We start from the raw sequence: 12,411 nt of genomic DNA, 5'->3' as shown, positions 1-12,411 counted from the left end.
AGTGCTTTCCGTTTTGTTCACGTTCAGTTTATTTCGTCACTTCCTGTTTGTTCCTGTGTTAGCTCGTCTCGTGCCGTTAGCCAGATTATGTTCAGCTGTGTACTCACCGGTCTCTCATTATCATCCTCATCAGTCTGTGTATTTAAGTCTTCTGTTTCTATTCGTTCTTTGTCGTGTCATTGATGATGTTTAGGTTATGTTGTTGTTTCCGCCAGTGTTCGGTCAGCCAGTCAGTCAGTCCGTCCTTCGTTCATTCATTCAGTCAGTCGTCCAGCCAGCCATGTCCTTCCTCTGTTCTGTGTGTTCACTCCATCATCAATAAATCACCCAGCTTCACCTACCTGCGAGTCCTGCGTTTGGGTTCCTTCTTCCTCGCCTCCACTCCACAACGCCTGACAGAATGACACGACCCGTGCCACGAAGACACGATTGGGACCCAGCGGACTCGGACCTCTACGAGCGGCAGGTGGCAGCACTTTCCCGTTGGGCAGAGGTGGTCAGGGGAAAACAGCGGCTCTTCGCGGAGAGAGAGCACGTCTTCGAGGGGACTCGTCTGGCTCTGGGCGGGCCTCGGAGACGCCGCGTTCCCCCACCTGCTGCCTCACCTGCCCCGTAGCATTTGCCGCGGAGAGCGGACATTTCATGCCGCGTTTCGGCCGCTCCCTCTCTCGCCGCTCCGCTCCTCGTTCACACACCCGCCGCCTCATTCGCCGGACCTCCACCTTCGCCAAGGCACCGCGGCTACGCCTCCCACCTCGGCTCCATGGAGGCTACCGCGCCAGAGGCTCAGCTGTTTACCCCGGCCGCTTCCTCTTCCCGGAGAAAGCGGCGCACACGCCGCCATAATGTGGACTGTTTTCAACAACTCCCGGTGGTGAGTTCCACTAACTGTTTTCCACATCCGTCATCTGATTGTTCTCAGAAAACACATAACAGATCCACCACCGATCCATGGGGTATTTCCCTCCTGGAGGATGTAGACTGGGAAGATTTTGTCTGCGCTGCTCCCACAAAGACTGTAAATCGTGGTGGCAGAAAAAACAGACCGAACCCTGATAAACCTGCCAGTAGCACACACCCGGTCACCATTTCCACACCCGTCACTCAGCCATTCCCCACCAGCACGGCAGCCCAGATCTGGCCTTCCTCTTCAGCCATTTCACCTCCTCAGATGTCTAGGGCCCGGCCTACACCCACACCGGTGCCAGCTCCAAGGAGGAAGGCAGCTGCGACGCAGTCTACCTCCACATCCACTCTTGTTTCCCGGGTGGGGGTGACTGGTGTCCAGCCACCTCCCGTGCCTGTCCCAGCGCCCAGGCTGAGGGCAGCCTCAACCCAGCCTGACCTCCCTGGAGGCTTGGAAGAGCTAACCGGCCCACCTACTACTTCACCTCTTCATCCACTTCCTGATCCAACCTTTCACGCCCTCGCACTGTCCCTGGTTAGGCTAGCTGAGGTGTCCCCTGCTCAGGCACCAGCCTTATTAGCCCAGGCCGCAATCTTATCCCCCTCGGTAACTCTGTCATTAGCTCAGCCATTAGCATCGCCAACCTCTGTTCATCCCTTAGCTTCCCCACTCCAGTCAGTTCACTCACCTGCTGTTCAGCTTCCACTCCAGTCAGTTCACTCACCTGCTCTTCAGCCTTCACTCCAGTCCCCTGTAGTCCAGTCTCCTTCTCCCGTCCGGTCAGTCCAGTCGCCTCCCGTCCAGTCAGTCCAGTCTGTAGTCCAGTCGATTCAGTCCCCGGACCTGCAGCCACAGCACCCAGAGCCAGCTGTGAGCCCTCCTGCTCTCCAGCCAGGGGCCTCCGCGCCCGCTGGCCCGGCCGCTCTCCAGCCAGGGGCCTCCGCGCCCGCTGGCCCGGCCGCTCTCCAGCCAGGGGCCTCCGCGCCCGCTGGCCCGGCCACTCTCCAGCCAGGGGCTTCCGCGCCCGCTGGCCCTGCCTGTCTCCAGCCAGGGGCTTCCGCGCCCGCTGGCCCGAAAGCTGTGGCTCCGTCACCCCCGGCTCCCGTGCCGTCGCCTGGTCCGGACTCAGCTTCAGCTTCAGCGTCTGCTTCGCCTGGGCCGGACTCAGCTTCAGCTTCAGCGTCTGCTTCGCCTGGGCCGGACTCAGCTTCAGCTTCAGCGTCTGCTTCGCCTGGTCCGGACTCAGCTTCAGCTTCAGCTTCTGCTTCGCCTGGTCCGGACTCAGCTTCAGCTTCAGCTTCAGCTTCTGCTTCGCCTGGTCCGGACTCAGCTTCAGCTTCAGCTTCGCCTGGTCCGGACTCAGCCTCGTCGCCAGCTTCAGCTTCGCCTGGTCCGGCCTCAGCCTCGTCGCCAGCTTCAGCTTCGCCTGGTCCGGCGGCTGCCGCGTCGCCAGCCTCTGCTTCGCCTGGTCCTGCGGCTGCCGCACCGTCGCCCCAGCCACGTTCTGGACGTCATCGCCGGCGCGGCCGCCCACCGGACCTGCTCAGCGGCCGCCGCCGCCTTTCTCGCGGCCGCCGCCGCCTTCCTCGCGGCCGCCGCCGCCGGACCTGCAGCCACAGCACCCAGAGCCAGCTGTGAGCCCTCCTGCTCTCCAGCCAGGGGCCTCCGCGCCCGCTGGCCCGGCCGCTCTCCAGCCAGGGGCCTCCGCGCCCGCTGGCCCGGCCGCTCTCCAGCCAGGGGCCTCCGCGCCCGCTGGCCCGGCCGCTCTCCAGCCAGGGGCCTCCGCGCCCGCTGGCCCGGCCACTCTCCAGCCAGGGGCTTCCGCGCCCGCTGGCCCTGCCTGTCTCCAGCCAGGGGCTTCCGCGCCCGCTGGCCCGAAAGCTGTGGCTCCGTCACCCCCGGCTCCCGTGCCGTCGCCTGGTCCGGACTCAGCTTCAGCTTCAGCGTCTGCTTCGCCTGGGCCGGACTCAGCTTCAGCTTCAGCGTCTGCTTCGCCTGGGCCGGACTCAGCTTCAGCTTCAGCGTCTGCTTCGCCTGGTCCGGACTCAGCTTCAGCTTCAGCTTCAGCTTCTGCTTCGCCTGGTCCGGACTCAGCTTCAGCTTCAGCTTCGCCTGGTCCGGACTCAGCCTCGTCGCCAGCTTCAGCTTCGCCTGGTCCGGCCTCAGCCTCGTCGCCAGCTTCAGCTTCGCCTGGTCCGGCGGCTGCCGCGTCGCCAGCCTCTGCTTCGCCTGGTCCTGCGGCTGCCGCACCGTCGCCCCAGCCACGTTCTGGACGTCATCGCCGGCGCGGCCGCCCACCGGACCTGCTCAGCGGCCGCCACCGCCTTTCTCGCGGCCGCCGCCGCCTTCCTCGCGGCCGCCGCCGCCTTCCTCGCGGCCGCCCACCGGACCTGCTCAGCGGCCGCCGCCGCGGCTTTCTTCGCGGTCGCCCACCGGACCAGCTCAGCGGCCGCCGCCGTCTTCCTCGCGGTCGCCCACCGGACCAGCTCAGCGGCCGCCGCCGCCTTCCTCGCGGCCGCCGCCGTCTTCCTCGCGGCCGCCCACCGGACCAGCTCAGCGGCCGCCGCCGCCTTCCTCGCGGCCGCCCACCGGACCAGCTCAGCGGCCGCCGCCGCCTTCCTCGCGGCCGCCCACCGGACCAGCTCAGCGGCCGCCGCCGTCTTCCTCGCGGCCGCCCACCTGAACTGTCTCGTCTCGGCCGCCGGCCACGCGGCCGCCCACCTGACCTGTCTCGTCTCAGCCGCCGGCCACGCGGCCGCCCACCTGACCTGTCTCGTCTCGGCCGCCGGCCACGTGGCCGCCCACCTGGACTGTTTCTGTTTTGGACTCCGTCCCTCCGTCCTGGGCCCCCTCTGCCCGCCCTGTTCTGGTTTTTCTTTCTTTTGGCCGTCGGGTGCCGGCCTTTGGAGGGGGGGGTACTGTCAGGGTTCCTGGGTCGGTGACCCAGTGCTTTCCGTTTTGTTCACGTTCAGTTTATTTCGTCACTTCCTGTTTGTTCCTGTTTTAGCTCGTCTCGTGCCGTTAGCCAGATTATGTTCAGCTGTGTACTCACCGGTCTCTCATTATCATCCTCATCAGTCTGTGTATTTAAGTCTTCTGTTTCTATTCGTTCTTTGTCGTGTCATTGATGATGTTTAGGTTATGTTGTTGTTTCCGCCAGTGTTCGGTCAGCCAGTCAGTCAGTCCGTCCTTCGTTCATTCATTCAGTCAGTCGTCCAGCCAGCCATGTCCTTCCTCTGTTCTGTGTGTTCACTCCATCATCAATAAATCACCCAGCTTCACCTACCTGCGAGTCCTGCGTTTGGGTTCCTTCTTCCTCGCCTCCACTCCACAACGCCTGACACTTACCGTTTGAAGAAATTTCTTCTCAATCTGCTGTCCTCTTTTGCTTACATCTTTTTTTTCCATCTGAGACTGACGTTATTCCATGTTAATTATTTTTTCTCCGTGAAAAACACAGCAACTCATCTTATCCCGGGGTGCCAGGGCGTCGAGCTCCGGATCTCAGCAGAAAAGTGCCAATAAAAGTTGCAGGCTGATCCAGGTATCAGTTTGACATAGGTTCTCCTCCTCCGTGACGTCACAGTTGGAACACTGTTACGCCTCTGCGTAACCATGGTTACAGGGGACGCTTTGGAGCTCTGCTGCTCAGCAGCAAAAGATTTCAGGTTAAACTCTAAAACCAAATAAAATCAATATACTGTATATGTGTATAGTGTACCGCGTAAGCGTTCGTTATCTGGAAGAGGCTGTAAAACGGACAGTTAAATGGCCGATGGCAGCCATACCCAGATAGCAAGGAAACATTGAAACAATGTTGAGTCAATATCAGGCGACATCATTGAATCAACGTTGAAGTGTGACGTTGATCTAACGTCACTCTTGCACCCTTTTTTAACATTGAAACAACATCAGGTTTTGATGTTGAATCAATGTCAGGTTTCAACATTGATTCAACGTTATATTTTCTAATACTGTTGACATTGAAACAATGTCAGATTCTGATATTGAAACACTGTTGAGCTATGGTGTTGATTTTCCACCTCTTTCGCACAGTTGCTTTTCATTAAAACAACAGTTAAATCATGACTGGAAATCTACCTTTCTTTATAGGTATTTTAACCAATACTAAACTACTGCATGTTTCCATCAATACTTAAACCACCTAAACACATAATTGTGTTTTATAAAAAAAAGTCTCAAAATGTATTAATATCCTAAAATAAGAAAGCATTGCATGTGATGTAACAGAGAAAAAAAATAAACAAAAAAGGTCAATAGGCATGTTTTGTTTGCTAAATACTTTATTAAAAACACAATTTCCTATTTAAATTTATATGTTTTACAGAAGTTTTTCATTTTTTACTCCGGGATGGGGATGCGTCCTGCACCACCCAACGATCTGGGGCGTATCGCAGCCATTTCTGCACTGCTTGTGCAAAGACAAACTCTGACATAGAGTTTGCCCCTAACTGCTGCGTCAGGCCATCTAGGACAAAAATACACACACACACACACACAAACAAAAAAAGTGAATTAGAGCACATGAATAAGTTCTTGTTAACTGTCTTCAGCGGGGAGAAAGTATGTAAACTCCTAGGCTGATAAACAAGAAAGTCACCAGGCGTAAATCTGCAAACTGCCGCGTTTGATTCCCAGTCTTAGCATAGTGTGCCGTGTATCCTTTAAAACAAAATAAACATGGGGTCTTCGGGCTGTACAAACTACAACCCGAGGACTAAATAAGCCAAAGACCAAAGACTCCATCTCCAGATTAACCGGACATGAAAGTCTTGTTATTAAGAAAGACAAAGTAATATAGCAAAAAAAACGGTAAAACTTACCAAATATGCATTTGCAGAGCACTGTATCTTTAAATGCCCTCTTTTGCTTTGTCTGGTCCTTTGTTTTTTTCCCTGCCCAGTTCAGTAGCGAGGCCAGCTCATTTGTAATGGCATAATTACACGGCGGACTCGCACCTCCAGTGTGGTCCCTCCAACCAAGGCAAAGCGTCTCACCTATAGACACATTTTAAGAGATGGAATTAGCGTGTCTCATGTCTTAAATGTGTATGCAAGTGCTTGTGTGTTTAATCAACAGGCCGTTGTTATGTATTTAAATCACATCTGACAGCTATTACACTTTATAGTTACAAAGTGTACATAACCTTTATATACTTACCATTGCCTTATTGGCCTCTTGTGATAGAAGAGCTGCCTCTGCATTATTTAGCTCCTCCATGTTGTGCAAGGGCAAATCCAGAGGCAGTACCCCAGCATCTACCGATTGATTGCAGCCGGTATTGCGGATGGCTCTGACCTCCTCGCGGATGGCTCCGACCTCCTCACGGAGTTCGTTAACTGCTCGCGTCAGGTCTGACAGCATAGTTAACATCTTTTGTGAGATCGCATCTGTTTAAAAAAAAAAACTATTCTAGAAAGATTAATGGCTTAAGCAGTGAGAGGCGAAAAACTAATGTATCCATAAGTGATGGTGTAACATTCTGCATTCAAGTACAAGTTGTTCTAACTGCTAAGAGCTTTTGCTAGTTTTTGCCTGTCACATATATTTGATATTTGTATATGTAGCTGCCATCACCAGTGCATGAATTATGTGTGAATGGGTGGATGACTGAATGTGTAAAGCGCTTTGGGGTCCTTAGGGACTAGTTAAAGCGCTGTACAAATATAGGCCATTTACCATTTATACCATGTAAAATCTGAAATTCAAAGACTTTCGAACTTGCCTTGTAATAGTGGCCTCACAGAGTCTCTGGAATCTACAGAAAAACAAATCACAACAAGATGACATTCAGGAGTATAAACTGGTGTTTTGAAGATAAGAGTACAATGACATTGTGATTCAACTTTAAAACAATTTTAAAAGCAGACCATCTATAGGGAAGGCCTCGACATCAGACTCAGCATGCTGGGGAAATCGCAAAGCTGTGTCGGTTGTGCTGGAGTGGAGAAAGGTGCCGGCAGCTGGGTGGGGCATTATGATGCCTGCTGTCAGTGGGCTGGGGGGAAGACTGCGGAGTGGTGAGGGCTATTTAGAAAAAGATTTAAGAATACAGACAACTTGTCAAAAAAGTTTCCTTGTGTCACACACAGATATGTACAAAGACACTAGACAGTATTTTACTACCTGGTATTTTCACTCGAGGGGCCTGGGGAAACCTTTTTTTTGTGGGCTGCTCATCCTCTGAGTCACTATATGTGTACAGGGGATTTGGTCTAAAGACAAAAAGTTGAAAACGGTCATAAGTAATTACAAATGTGCTTTTGGAATATTTTTTCCTAAAGTTACAGTTTGATTTATAAAAACACACACAGGAAACGGAGATGTGCAAGAAGGTACAGTATACAAGGAATTTTTGAAGTGCACAAGTGTACACGGCTTTGCATTTTTAAAAAGTTTACAAGCTTCCACTTTTTGGACTATATTATGTGGTGATATTGCAGTATGCAAGCACCACAGATATGTATAAAAGACAAGATCATAAATTCTTAGCAATCAAAGATATGTTTGTGAAATAAAAAAAAAAGTTTTACTTGTGCTTTCTTTTATGAGTGGTATGAGTTTCAGCTTCGGACTGAAGGTCAGACGTATAGTGTTCATTTAGATATTTCTGAAGACTGCGTTCTGCTTCGTGAAATGTGTCTGGAAGTACAAACACAATGTATGGCCAGACATAAATTGAGCGTGCAGCGTAAAGTTAGGTGAGCGTGCAGCGTAATTTAGGTGGGCGTGCAACGTAAAGTTAGGTGGGCGTGCAACGTAAAGTTTGAATTGAGTGCGAATCGAAGCGGGTGCTCTGCAATCATTAAAAGTAACAAAGTCATTGAACACATTTATACAGTTACCTTTACGTTTATCAATCATATATCTCAGATTTACAATTTTTTGTAGTACTATGCTAAAAAGAAACTACAGAGCGAAAGTCTGGGTCAAGCGAAGCGACGGCAAGAACAAAGGAACCCTCAAAGCGTTAAAGCTAGCTAGCTAGCTAGCTAGCTTTGTAAGGGAATATAACGGAAAAGTTTGAAACGAAAATGTCTTCTTTGTTGATAGACTTTGTTCGCTGTGCAATTTATTTGTTGCCGGATTGTAAGATGAAAGTAAACACAATTTCGGGTTCCCATATTTTGTCCGAAACTTTACATTAACAAGTTTGTTTGTTTTTTACTGTTATTCAAATGCAACTGTGGAAATAACGAATAGAACAAAAATCATTCATTCTTACCTTATACTAATCGTGGTGCAGGCCAGTGCAGTGCAAGAACTGATGCCTTCTCCGGTCGGCTGAGAGTAATGTCCCGCTCTACTGTACAAGACAATGGTTATCTGGAGGGATGTACCACTGTGAGAGGGGGTGCTTTGGAATAGTCCAAGTGGTAGAAGCTTAAATTTCCCGCTCAACCATAAATATATGGTTTTTCAACGTGATTGTTGTCGCCTTGTCAACTATAAATAGATCAACAATCAACGATGACAGAACAACAGTGAATCAATGTTATTTCAATGTCAGTGTCAGGTTTCATCAGTATTTCAGTGTTGTTTCAACATTGGTTTTGTGTTGACATTTCAACCCTGACGATTCTGATGGTTCAGATGGAAAATCAACATCTGTTCAATGTCTCCTTGCTATCTGGGTACTGAGGTGAGTTGTTGAGGATATGTCGAGCTGTCGATAAGCACGGCTGTTTTTGTGCTGTTATTTACTGTTAGCCTGTTTTGGCTGGCGTTACTGAAGTTGTTTTCAACTTGATGTCACATTGTTGAACTCTGATGATTAATGAATAAACTCTCGATGTGACGATGGTAGAATGTAATTGTAACCCTGTGTTAATTTAGTCGTTTGATACCGTTTAATATCCAGTCCATCTGTTTTGAGTTTTGTTTTTAACATGCCCTGGAATAATTTAAAGTTTTACAATGCCGGTGATTTACGACTCTTTCGCGCCAGTCAGCTGGGGAGTAAACTGTGGGGTTCTCAGAGGTAGCTCATGTGAGCCAGCAGTGACATCTGTACATGCAGTAGCCTTAAAATACTGATTATTTATTCTCCTGCTAGGTAAGAATTTGTGTTTTATACGTACATTGTTTCTTTCTATATGTTATCGTTTGGTTATGTTATGATGTGTGGTTAATGATGATTATTAGTGTGCTAATCGTGAATAAGCTAGTAAGCTTGAAAATTAGCAGCCATGTTAAGCTGATTTCGGTGATCAAGTTCGTGTCACTGTTTGGAATATAAACTCATATGGCTGACACTACTTTCAAGATGTAAGCTAAAGGGATGTGTTTTTTTTTAAAAAGGTGCAAGAATGACCTAACTCAGTGAGCGATGTGTGTTCATTGTACAGTAAGTTGTCATTTATGTTGTGCATTTGAACTAGCAGACTGCACTATGAGCACACATGGGCTGTGAACCAATCCAGCGACCGCACGCTTCGGAGTACGCGCTGTTCGCGTACTTCCTAGCACTTCTCGTACTAGCTCGTACTTCTCGTACTTCCTAGTACGAGAAGTGCGGCAATGAGAGGCTTGTGAAATGGGACGGTCTGGCCGTCGTCGCGCTGCTCAGGTTGCCTAGCAACCACGATACTAACCGTGAGAAACGTTTCATACAGCATTGTTTGACAGAAATGAAGGAGAAAAATGTTTTGTTGTTCATTCATTATTTTTTTTATGACATCACTTTGATTAGCTGAGGCTGAGACCACAGGACTGTAAAAACATGATTGTTGGGCTTCATTTCTGTACTGAACAGTCATTTCAAGATTAGTTAGTAAATAACAATTAGCTAATGTTGTTCATGAGACTAAAGTCATCTCACTTTGGTAATGTAAATATAATATGGCCAATATTATATTTATTGTCAGATTATTATGATATATTACAGCAGTGAGCTTGAACTCTGTGTCAAAGATTCAAGTTGAAGTTATTTATATTTCCTATCACCTTAAATCTTCACTCAAAGACAAGTATCTTTGACAGTGTACAAACAGGAGGATTTAGTGTTTGTGTTATTACGAGTGCTGAACAAGAAGAGTTCCAGATGGTACAGTGGACACATGTGTGACTGCTGTGATTAAAGCATCTTTCTTTCAGCTTAACGAGTGAACCGTCAGCTCGTTCAAACACACGTTAAAGTCCGTTTGGCTCAACACCACCGAACAGAGGCAGCAATATAACAGAGCTAACATTAACAGTGCAGTGAATCCTGCTTGTGCCGTCATATTCAGGACTGCAAACCGAGCAGCATCACTGACTTTCAGCTTGTTTGTGGATATATGACTGACTTTAATTATCCACAAAATCATCACATTCTCTGTAAGATTAAGGTCGACTATTGAACGACATATATTTAAAAGTAAAGGCTTTAAAACCAAGTTAGTTGTACACATCACTAATGTCACATAACTCTGCTGACATGTGGCCAACAGTCATGTTTTAATGTTCTTCATTATTAAACATTCGCACATAAATAAGTGACATCATATTCAGTAAACTTACTTTTGAAAGTTTACCACACTTCAAATTTGGGGAAATCGACGGCGTATTTGGAGTACACTTCAAATTGGGACAGCCGTCGTCACGTCGCTGTGACGTAATAGGTTTCAAAATGCGTACTCAGCAGCGTGCGGTTGCTGGATTGGGACACAGCCAAGGTCTGTAGCTGTGTCAGAGCAAGCTTGTGTGAGCCAGCGGTGATATCTGTACACGCAGTACCTTTAAAATACTCATGTGTCATTCTCCTGCTAGCAGTGGAGGAGACTTCTGCTGAGGAAGAGGCCCTGCTGTCCTGCCGTCTTACTGGTGCCATTGAGGGATCAGCGGCTGCTATATATTCTTCTTGACCTCGAGTATTTGGACTGAAGGACTCACAGACACGTTTCATATTTAGCTCTATACATTTTAAAAAGATTTTTTAAAACTGTTTTCTTATTCACAAAGGCTGTATGGAGACATTTTGGTTATTGCCACAGACGCTTTCTCTTACTACGGATGGAGGATGTTGCGGTTTTACAACCCATGGACTGAGAAAGGACTCAATAAGTAATATGTTCACATATTCCAGTGTTAAACACAAGTGAGTCTCAATTGAGTGAAGTGTTGGTAACTGATGCCAATATTTTTCTTCTTTCTCCCTGTTTAAATCCCATCATATAAGGGACCCTAATGTTATCCTGCTACAAACATATTCACCCAGTGTTATTTAAGTTTCCTGTAAACTACACATGTAAAGCGGATGTGAGAGAGGCTGTGATGAAGTCCTGGAGTTTTTAACGATGTACGTGCTCCAGTCCAGAAATTTGTATTATATGTTGGACACAGGTGGTAAAGTGCTGCCACACCCTGAATAAACTGTCCTCTGTTCTTTGGTAAGCTGACATATTTGTTACATGATCATGTGGTTTATCAGAGGGGAAGTGCGAGTTATAGAATACTGGAGCCTAAGGTTAGGTGCAATAATATTCAACCGTAATATTAGCTTTTAACTAGGTCTTGTCAGTTAGCTGGTGTTGTGTCAAAAAGTCATATCTGCCATAAACTCATTTTCGGTATTTGTCAAAAACCAGTTGATCATATTTAACCCTCCTGTTATGTTGGTTTCCAGGAACACCAATTATGCTTCTGGGTTAATTTGACCCGGGGCAAATTTACTCATCCAAAAGTGTCAGAAACACTGGCATTGATTATTTTACAATTTTCTTTTATAATTTAGATTTTTTTCGTTTTCTGTAGTGATGCAGATGACATGTGACATCTCTTCTGTTCATGGTTAATCTGAGCCGCAACATAACAGGAGGGATAAACTGCTATAGACAATGTGTGAGGGATACATGTCACATGTATCCCTCATGAGTGATATTGAGTCATCTTGTGCCACAAACAACATTCCTGTCACGAGGTAGAAGCTGCAATCACTTTTTGGCAGTGGTTTTTACTTCATATTAATTCATTTGACATTAAAATTACTTTTTTAAAGAGTAATCTGGCCAAGAGGACAGCAGAAATTGCAACAAATATAATAATAGTTCTCTAAACATATTTTAAGTGTCCCAAAAGGACTGGGTTGGTTTTAATATAGTTACAATAACACAGAGTTATAAATATACTTGAAAAAATGGGTGGTTATTAAACTTGATATATACCCTTTTGTAAATCATGTTCACTAAAGTCTGTTTACCAATATAAGTAAAGACATTGGAAATCAGTTTTTGTCAGACGATCAGTTTTTGGCACAACACCGGAGGTAAACAGGTATGATCCTTCATATCTGGAGTGTGAAGGTGCAGACATAAATTCAGACATCTCTGGGATGTTTAAGAGTTTAGAATTTCTCTGGTTCATTAGCTTTATTCAGATAACTCAGTATTCACTCAAGATTAGTTCACTAGTACTTCTGAATTCAAAGAAATAGTCAGGGGATTCGGCGCTGTGCTTTCCCACAGGTGAACTCAGGTGAAATGAAAGAAGTATTGGATGCCCTC

General features: G+C 47.7%; 2 long non-coding RNA genes across 2 annotated transcripts; both read right to left on the bottom strand.

The window, feature by feature from the left end:
* Positions 1-5,311: 5,311 nt before the first annotated feature.
* Positions 5,312-6,253, bottom strand: LOC148098018 (uncharacterized). Its single transcript, XR_015716685.1, has 3 exons — positions 6,089-6,253; positions 5,752-5,925; positions 5,312-5,396 (listed from the first exon to the last, which is right to left on the bottom strand). It is a non-coding gene; the product is annotated as an uncharacterized LOC148098018 (long non-coding RNA).
* Positions 6,254-6,809: 556 nt separating this feature from the next.
* Positions 6,810-7,594, bottom strand: LOC148098017 (uncharacterized). The gene is made up of 3 exons (XR_015716686.1): positions 7,462-7,594; positions 7,055-7,143; positions 6,810-6,955 (listed from the first exon to the last, which is right to left on the bottom strand). It is a non-coding gene; the product is annotated as an uncharacterized LOC148098017 (long non-coding RNA).
* Between the last annotated feature and the right edge of the window lie 4,817 nt (positions 7,595-12,411).

Source organism: Neolamprologus brichardi, chromosome 17 (assembly GCF_056152115.1).
Source record: "Neolamprologus brichardi isolate AB-2024 chromosome 17, ASM5615211v1, whole genome shotgun sequence".
Classification (NCBI taxonomy): Eukaryota; Metazoa; Chordata; class Actinopteri; order Cichliformes; family Cichlidae; genus Neolamprologus; species Neolamprologus brichardi.
Note: the sequence above shows the minus strand (reverse complement) of the source record. Positions and strands in the feature narration are given on the sequence as shown.